The 9,407-nt window shown below is 51.8% G+C and overlaps 1 protein-coding gene across 2 annotated transcripts in view; it reads left to right on the top strand.

The window, feature by feature from the left end:
• The first annotated feature begins 7,965 nt into the window (after window positions 1–7,965).
• Window positions 7,966–9,407, top strand: part of ABCG2 (ATP binding cassette subfamily G member 2 (Junior blood group)) — a 24,033-nt gene continuing 22,591 nt past the window's right edge. For both annotated transcript variants that reach the window (XM_009639994.2, XM_035895517.1), the window contains exon 1: window positions 7,966–8,162. The gene's annotated coding sequence lies outside the window, so the exon portion shown is untranslated. The remainder of the gene's footprint in view (window positions 8,163–9,407) is intronic.

The following is a 9,407-nucleotide window of genomic DNA, read 5'->3' as shown; positions in this document are numbered from 1 at the left end:
GTGCTACGAGGCTGTGCGTGATATTGGTTGCTTACCAAAGACCTGCCGCTGCTAAGAGGTCTCTCTGCCTCAGGAAGCAATCCTGAGGCGTCCCAGCTCAAGGGGAGATCACCGCCGCGCTGCCTAGCAGGGGGAGCTCAAAGGGGGCTCGCTTAGGCTGTCGTATTCATGGGATAAAGTGGTTGGCTCCTAGTCAAATTACATGTGATGGGAAAGGTATGCACGAGACTCCTTGTAACTGCAACTTTCTTTGTTCCTTGATAAATGAGCCTTGGCAAAGCCACCCGCTATTCATGTGTCAATCGCACGATCGGTGTTCCAAGCTCATATGCATCGATGCTGACTGTGCCACTCTGCTCCTTTGGGGGTTTTGTGTCTGTAAGAATAGATATAAACTAGAGAGGGTCAAGGGCCGGCTACGGTTCAGGCCTTTACCTCTTCCAGAGCCTGCACCAAACCGCCGCCAGTCTAGTCAAGGGGGCCGAGTGCACCCATCACATCTGGATAGGAGAGCATGGAGGCTCTGTGTATTCTGTAGGCATTCCTATACGTTTCACTACTTCAGTAACCTTGTTCTCCTTAGTCAGGCCAAAATCTAAGCAAGAGTTGAGCGAACAGTCACACCCCCCACTCCCCTCCGCCCATTTACTGAAGGCCAACCTCTTGCTGAACTTACTGGAAGGTGCTGGTGATCCTTATTCTCCCTTCCTCCAGAGACAATGTCTCCATGAGTGTGAGAAAATAACGGATGATTGGTGAGGAGGACTGTAAACACATTCAAGTGACTTGCAGCTGGGGTGTCAAAAACCACATATATCACACTAATTGTTGTTTGGCCTTGTGTGTTGGGCAAGCAGAACATCTGTGTTGAGATAATATAGACCTGTGATAGACTCAGAGGCACCCTGTCAAACGTGCTTGAGGTTTCTGCCCTGCTGTGGGACAGATCAAAGCAGAGTGGCAAACTACACCTGAACGAATCCCTGATATACAGGTGAAAACAGCAGGTTCAGCAATCCTCTAGCGTGGACCGAGCTCTGCAGTGCATCTGCCTGGGTGCTGCTTTGGGGATCCCCCAGTTGGTGAGGAAACGAAAAAAAATTTCACTTTGCATTTCACCAGTGGTTTTGTGGCATCCTGCCTGTGTCGGCTCACACAATGAATTTCTCTTGGTCTTGGGCTTCAGAACTCTAAATAAAGGAAAATGCCATAGCTCAGTTGTTAAATTGAATCAGCCCCTATGCTGATGCTTCTTTTCCATGAAAATCCTGCTACATGACCCCGCCTCTTCACCCCTCCTGGACCAGAGTGCCTAGAGCCAAAATAACTACATAAACCAAGAAGCTCATTCAGCACTGCCTTCATCCTTTCTGCTACTTTCAGCATTTTCCATCATAGCTCCTCCCACAAAAATGCTGCTGATGGTCTTCCCTAAGATGTCACCCTCAGAAATTCCTAAGCCATTCTAAGTAACCTCAACCTTACTCTCATCAGTGATGGAGCTCTCCCCTGGGGCTTGCCCTGTCCTCTCCGTTACCTTCATCTTTTCCCTCCAAAATGCTGGTTCTGTCCCCCTTAAGAAACCTAACCCTTTCTCTCCAAAATGCTTACCCTGACCCCTCTGAGCTACCTCAGCTTTTCCCTAAGAATTGTCACCTCTCTCCCCTCTAAGTTACTTTCACTTTTCCCCCCCAAATGTCCCCTCTGTCCCCTCTAAGTTACTTCAGTTTTTCACACAATAAAAGCTCATTTTGCCCAAAGATACCACCAACTTCTTCCCCTAAAATGTCACGTCTGTGCTGTCTGTCCCACTTTTCCCCCCAAAAAGTCACATCTGTGCCCTCAAAGTTACCCCAGGTTTTCCCCACAAAAATGTCCATTCTGTAGCCTCCGAGTTACCTGTTTTCACCTCAAAAATGTCACTTCTGTATCTAAGTTACCACAGCTTTTCCCAAAATAACATCCCCTCTATTCCCTCCAAGTTACTTCAGCTTTTCCCCAAAAAACATCCCCTGTCCCCTCTGAGTTACCCCAGCTTTCCACTCCCCAAATGTCCCCTCTGTACGGTCTAAGTTACCTCAGGTTGTCCCAAAAAAGAAAAAAAAAGTCCACCTTCTTCCTTCAGGTTACTTCAACTTTTCCTGCCAGAAATGGCACCTCTTTCCCCAAAAAGGCCCCCTCTATCACCCGAGTTAGCTCAGGTTTTCCCTCAAAATCACACCTCTGCCCCTTCTAAGTTACCCCAGTTTTTCTGTCAAAAAAACCCTGCTCATTTCGTCATCTCTAAACTACCCCAGCTTGTCCCCAAAAATGTCACTGCTATCCCCTTCAAATTACCTCAGGTTTCCCTCCCAAAATGTCCCCTTCAAGTTACCCCAGCTTTCTCCCCCCCAAAATGTCACCTTTGTCCCCTCTGAGTTACCCAGCTTTTCACACAAAAAATGTCACTTCTGTACCCTTGAAGTTATCTCAGCTTTTGCCCCCCAAAAAGTCACCTCTATCCCCTCTAAGTTACTTCAAGATCCCTGCAGACTGGGGCAGGAGGCAACACCAGCCACTGTACCCAGTGCTGCGAGCCAGGACCCTGCACTGCTGCAGTTGTCCTGCCCTGGGAGCACCATGGCCCTCAGCCTGAGCACCATTGGGATGGATGGACCAGGGCAGCAGCATGTCCCAGGGACATCAAGGGACATGGATGAGCCCCACGGTACCCACAGGTGAGGCACCTTGGTGGCAGAAAGCCCCTGTCAGAGCCGGCCGTGCCCCAGCAGCAGTCCCCGTGCCCCATGGCTGCATGTGGCACAAGTGTTGGCTGGGACGGGATCCCTGTCCTGAGGCCTTTGGGGTGATCTTAAAAGCCTGTCACAATTGAGTTGTTGTTTCCTTAAGTTGATGCAATCTTTTAGCTAAGATACTGTGGACAGCTCTTCTCTGTCTGTGTTTGTTACCTACCAGGTCTATTTTTTCTTTTAAAACAAACCCAAGTTTTCTATTTCAACTCAAATCAACAGTTATTACCTTTATGCATAGGTTACTATTCTCCTCCTCCTTTTTTTCCCCACAAGCTTTCTGTTTTAAGGCATCAGTGACAGCCCTGTGTCATGGGGGTATTTGGCTTTCCAAGTCACCTGTATCCCAGGAGGACCAGGGTGTTTTCTTACCTGTTACCTCTCTCTGGAGACTCCACAGGACTGGGCTGGCCCAGTCTTCCCTATGTCGGTTTTTAACAAGGGACCCGCTGACTACAAGAGGTGCCCTTTGGCGGTGGTCTGTGCCAGCTGCTCTCACTCACCCCTGCCCCATGGCTGTCAGTCAGTCCTGGATGGGTTTGTGTGAGGCTGCTCTTGTGGGGTTCCTCTGGGCTGTTGGTGGTGCCCAGGGAGCAGCTTGTCCTCCTCCAGCGGGCGTCTCTGTCCCCCAGATCCTGTGGGGAGCAGCGGAGCTGCATATGGGGCAGGGATGGACCTTGAGTGGAGGGTTTCTCCCCTGGGAAAACCTTGCCGGTGCTGAGCTGGGTCCTTCTTGCTGCAGCTTTGCCCTCATGTCCTCATGGGACTCTTGTCCGTGCGGGCGATGCTGTGGCAGTCCAGCCAGTGCTGAGCCTGGGTGAGGGGCACCAGTGCCCACCTCATCTGAGGAGTGTCGGAGGATGCAGGAGCTGCAGGCAATGCCTGGTGAATGCCCAAAGTGGCAATCGAACAGCCCCGCACCCAACCATGGTCTGTCAGGGCAAAATTGGGGTCCGGGGGTCTCTCACCACTGGCTAGGGTGGCCCAGCGCAACCAAGGGCATGGGGGTCTCGGGGTTCACACCACAGGGGCAAGACATTGGTGGTGCTGCACCCACGGCAGAACTTGGTGGGGTCAGGCACGCTGGGGCTGTGTCCGGCTGTTGCTCAGGAAAACCCCACTGTGGGTGGCAGTGTTGGTTGTTGCTGCTTGCCTGTCTGGGGAGCAGTCTGCTACTAGGGCTGTGGTGCCTGTCCCTGGGCGGGAGGTCCATGGCACCACATGGGGCATAACTGGGGGGGTCTGCAGGTGCCTCCCCCTGAGCTGGCTGGCGCCAGGCACCCTGTGGAGCTTCCCTGGGCAGGTTTCCTTCTTCTCTGGGGATGGTTTCTGGGTGCAGGGCTGGCCCTGCTGGGGACCCTGTCCTCCATGCAGGGGCTGTGGTGTTGGCACAGCTGGTCTGGGCCAAGCTGGCTGACCCCAGCCTGGGGCAAGTGTCCCTGCCCCTGTGGGAGCCCCATGCTGGGCTGCTCGGGCTGTGCAGGTGTCACTGCCACAGCCTGAGGGGATGCCGTGACCCAAGGGTGTGCGAAGGCCGCAGCAGCAGGTTTGTAGGGTGCTGTAGTACACAAGGACATGGAGGCTTTGTTTCTGTGAATTTTCTGCAAGTTACTGCAAATTACCACTAGGTAAAGCAAGTCAGCCTGCGAGCAGCGGTGGGGCCCGGGCTGGGTCGAGCGCGCCGTGCTGCGCATCCCCCTCAGGCCTGCCACTCACCCACCCTGCCCGCCTCTGCTGCCAACCCACGCCAGGGACAAACACATGTCTGCTCCCCCCTAGCAATGCCCCCCGCCCCATTCCCAGGAGGTCGAAGCACACACAAGTCTGACTGACAGCGACCCATCCTCGATGCCAGAAGTTAAGACTGGGAGCTGCTTGCAAACAGCCCAAGGGGCTCCCAGAAACAGGAGGCAGCCCACCAGGTGTGTGCTCCGGCTGCTCACAAAGCACACAGTCAGAGGGCAGCCAGCTGGTCCTGGAGGCTGTGATGGCATTAAGAGCCCGGCTATGCATGCATGGCCTCTTGTGAGGCTGTGGGGGAACCTGGAAGCATCTCCCTACATGTTGTGTGCTTGCATGCACAGCCTGTACTGTGCTGCTGGCACTGCCCTGCCCCCTGAAGCTGGGAAAGCATCAGTGAGAGCACACAGAGATGCTGCGCGCATCTGGAGAGGCTCTGTTTCAGGCAGGGGGAGTCTCACAGCCTCCACAAGCTCACCCAGGAGCTGCGGAGAGCAGCTGCAAACACACAGAGCCACTGTGCAGGAGGGGATTTTCTAGGTAGGGCTGGAGGAAGAGCCTTATCGGGCACCTGAGGCAGGAGTGCTGCAGCTCACAATGCAGCATCTTAGCCAGGGCACAGGCAAGAGATGCCCCTGTGCAGGCAGAGCAGCTGGCAGAAGGACAGCAACCTGCCCCAGGCACACCACCTTTCCCACAGGGACGTGGGAAGCTGCAAGGCATGACACCGAGCAGCAGCTCAGGCTCAGATCTGTTCAGGTGGTCTCTTAATCAAGGGCTAATGCATTGTGGCTGTTAATATGGTGGATGGTGTCAAAAGCACAGCTAATGCAAGCCCCTCCTGAAAAGGGCTTTCCCAGAATGGTTCCCTAGACTTTCAAGTAGCATTTTTGCTATTCCTTTGGGTTTTATTTCTCGTGAGGCAAAGCAGTGCTGGCATGCCGGCCTGAAGTAAGGAAACTAAACCAGACTGCCTGGTTTCACATCCTGCGCTGTTCCTAATGGACAAACTCGGTACTACTTTGTTCTCCTGGGCTTGGCCACTAAGCCCTTCTGCATTTTAGAAATCCTCTGTGCAGAATCAGGGTTAGGTTAAAGGTTGGACTCGATGATCTTAAAGGTCTTTTCCAATCAAAGCAAAAAGAATGAGCCGGGAGAGCAGTGTCAGTCACTAGAGGGCACCAGGGAAGAAGGATGCCCAGTCGCTTCTCTGCTTCATAGCCCAGCATACGGAGGAGAAAGAGTTCTCCAGAAATGCCCCGCTGCTGCTGCTGCTGCTTGCCCATGGGCAATTCCCCCATGCCAGGACACTTCTGCACAGGCACAGCAATTTAACAGTGGGAGGGAAACGTGGGCACTTCTGGTACATATTAGAACAGCAATGAATGGATGTATCAAGTTGTCCTTGCCCCTCTGCTGTGTGCTTGTGGCGTTTCACAGTCGGTGCGGTACTTGCTACCTACGGTGCGTCCAGTCCCTCCCTGGGACTCGCTGTCTCAGAGAAATCAGACAGCTGGGAGGCAGAGTACAACAGCGGATGTGGAGCGGGGTTGTTAGAAGGTGCTTGTGGGAGAGATCGCTCTGATAAAGGAGCAGCATTTTTTACAGAACAACAGGTAGAGTAACTTCTCCTGGTGCTTGTATTGTCCGCTTCATCATTTCCAGTGCAGCTAGCAAATGGGATTACATGTGCAGCCCTTCGGCATTTCTTTTCTCTTCCTCAGCTGTGGACGTCTCCTGGAGGACTGTTTTCTCCCCGGGGTGGTGGGGATGCACTCTGCTGAGTAAGCACAAGGGTACCGCAGCCTGCTGGAGGCACAGTTCTGCGACATGCTCATCTTCCCCAAGTGCCACCACAACCAGCACGCCAGGGCTGGCTCAACTGACAGGATGATTAGGTGCAATTTCACCAGCATGGGTGGTAGCAGCTCTAGGGACTGTTGTGTTTGCTGATAGGAAACAGAGATCTTCAATATTTCCTAGGTAAGTTGATTTTCAAGTATGCAAGGCTTTGGTCTAAAAAGCAAAGGAGAGGCAAGACACTTGTAAGACAAAGGACGGCAGGGCTGTGGAGGAGTATAGCTCTGAGCCTAAATTCAGGAGGAGGGAAGACATCAGTGAAATGCAGCCCACTCCAAGCAGCACGGAACCTGCTGGCAAACCTGCCGCTCAGGTAAAATATGTGGTGCTAAAATTGTCATGATTTGACTGGTGCTCTTCTGGGGCATGGATGAAATAATTCGATGTGTGAGACAACAGTATTTTTGAATCTATTTGGTCATTTGTTCACCTTCTCAAATTCTACTGGGACTATGCAATGGTCTTCACTAGCTGCTAGGATGCTTCTAAGTCTTGTGTAAATACAGTACAGACTTAATTACAATAAAATTAGTGACAAAGGAAAGAACATGATCCCAGGGGTGTGATTCCTGAATGATGAGATACTTACTCATCCCAGGTTACAGCCAGCTAAAAAAGCTGGCCTTGTGATGCTCTGACCCAGACAGCTCTTACAAGCAGCCTTGGTGTTTACTAATTAGCGATGAGTCTTGCTGGGAAAATGAGAGCATTAAAGCTCATGCTTTTAACTGGAAACCATCTGCAACGTGTGCTCTTCTGCCGTCCCTCTGCCAAGGAAAACGATTGCAATCGCATGGGTTTGTGCTCTTGTCAAAAGCGCTGGCAGAGCTCTCCCGCAGGATGGTGCCTGGGATGCTGGCCAAGCGCAGGCGGCCCAGCTGAACTGAAGGAGTTCCTCCAGCATCCCTCAGAGCCTGGCTGACCTCATCTTCAGGGTTACTGGACGCAGAAGCTACAGCTGTCCTGGCAAGCAAAACCCTGTTGGGGAGGGAACGGGAGAAGCGTCGTGCCTGTCATCGGTGCTGCTCCAGGTGTTAGCGCAGCTCCTGGAAAGCTGTGGCCTGCGCTGCCCAGCGGGCTTGTGCCAGAGACCAGTGCCCCTACCTCATGTAACAAAGGCTGCCTCGGCTTTGGTCCCCTCCGTAGCATCAATCGCATGCCCACATATTATCCTGTGAAAACCCCGCTCTGGTGCGCTCAGTACAGCCTTTGCATGATTGCAGCTATTTTGAGGGAAACATACCAAGGTAATACCTGTCTGCAGGTCCCCGGGGGAGAAGACTTCATAACCAGCCGTGCCTGGTCCAACATGCCATGCTGGTGTCCATCGTGTCCAGCCAGCTCTGCCAGACTCGGCCATTGCTGCGAGCCTCTGGCAGGTGGAGATGCTGTACTTCATCCCAATGTCACCGCTACCGACGCGCTTGGTTTGGGGTGGCTCCTGGCGAGGTGCTGCGCTGCAGCCTGCTTACAACTTGTTCAGCTAAAAGAAAAAAGGTGAAAGCTGGGGCTTGTCCTGGCCCTGCCCTCCCCACGAAGCCCTCTGGCTTCCCCAGCGTGCAGGGAGAGGGTGGAGACTCCCCGGGGTGATGGAGCGCGGGGAGCCCAGCTCCCGGCTCGCTTCCGTTTTGCAGCAGATGTGATGGGCTCCCCCCTGCCCCGCCGGCTGCGTTCGTGCACACCTCGCTCTGCTCTTCCCCGGCTCCTGCTTCCCTTCCACCACCTCTGCCACCTCCTCAGCAGCCCTGCAGCACTGACCCAGACCTGCCGCTGGTAAGTGAGTGGGTAGCAGCAGTTGTTCAGCCCTTTTATTGAGATAGTTTTAATGCGGTGTAGTGACTTGCTTCCTCCTCCATGACTTGCTTACTCTGCCATCGCTAAGGAATTAGATTCAGCAGCTGTTTTCCTCCAACAGCCAAGGAAAACACAGTGAAACGCTTGCCTACCTTTTCCGAACTTTTCAAGGGATTTTACTGAGAAATTTGGCAAGAAATTCATGAGAATATGTTTTATAAATGGGGGATGAAAGCTTGAAGACTTAAAGTAAAACTGGTAAAAAGGTGAAAAGTTAGAATATTTTGCAGGAACTACCATACCCAGAGTTTGCCCGTGCATAGTAATGGACTGCAGATAACACGCGTGCAAACACCTGCACGCACAGAGCGCTGCTTACTCGGTCCCCAGTTTAACACACAGGGCTCTTTTCACAGAAGGTAGGTTACAAATCCCTAGTAAATCGGTTGGCAATTAACGTACAGATTGCCTGAATCGCATTATCCTTATTTACTCAAATGGTTTTAATTTCCCACGCGTGTTCCTGAGGAAGAGGACTGTGTGGTCCTGGGCTGGCAGTACTAGGCTGCACTGCCCTCTTTGCATGCCCACATCCATCCTCTTGCCAGCCTACACCCCTGCAGATGCATGCGACTAAAGAGGGGAAAAAAAAAAGGTATACATACAACTTCTGTGAATTTATACGTATCCGAAGTCTAAAATGCACATTTGTAGTACATGCTGCACTGTTCCACCTTGCAGGTTGCAAGATTAAACTTTTTACCCATTAAAAATAAGAGAAATAACAGCCCACTTAATTGTGGTTTCTCTGGCAGGTTCAGGTATTCAGAAATTTTTTTAAAGGGTGTGAGCCCCCTTCCTTTAGGGAATAGCTGAAAACTGCTTGCGTCTCTCAAACTCTTCCTCCTGAAGTAATTTCAACACTTATTCTCTATAGATATAAAATACTTTGCATACTGCCTAGATTTTAAAAAAAGCAATTAAAATGCCCTTCTGAATTTTGCCATTCTGAATTTTACTACCACTCCTAGTATTGTTTTTTCTATTGAACTGGAAATCCCTTCTGGGGCCAAAAGCTTTGCAGGAATGAATGTTACTTTGTTTTTTGTACAGACAATGTATCTTAAGGCATACAAACAGGTTTACTGAAATTGCTTGAAAGACCCCAGGTATGGTATTGCTGTGGTTCAAGCAGGTTTAAGTCAGTGGAACTTTGTAGCACAT

Source organism: Egretta garzetta, unplaced genomic scaffold (genome assembly GCF_000687185.1).
Source record: "Egretta garzetta isolate BGI_Z169 unplaced genomic scaffold, ASM68718v1 scaffold615, whole genome shotgun sequence".
In the NCBI taxonomy this organism is placed as follows: domain Eukaryota; kingdom Metazoa; phylum Chordata; class Aves; order Pelecaniformes; family Ardeidae; genus Egretta; species Egretta garzetta.
Note: the sequence above shows the minus strand (reverse complement) of the source record. Positions and strands in the feature narration are given on the sequence as shown.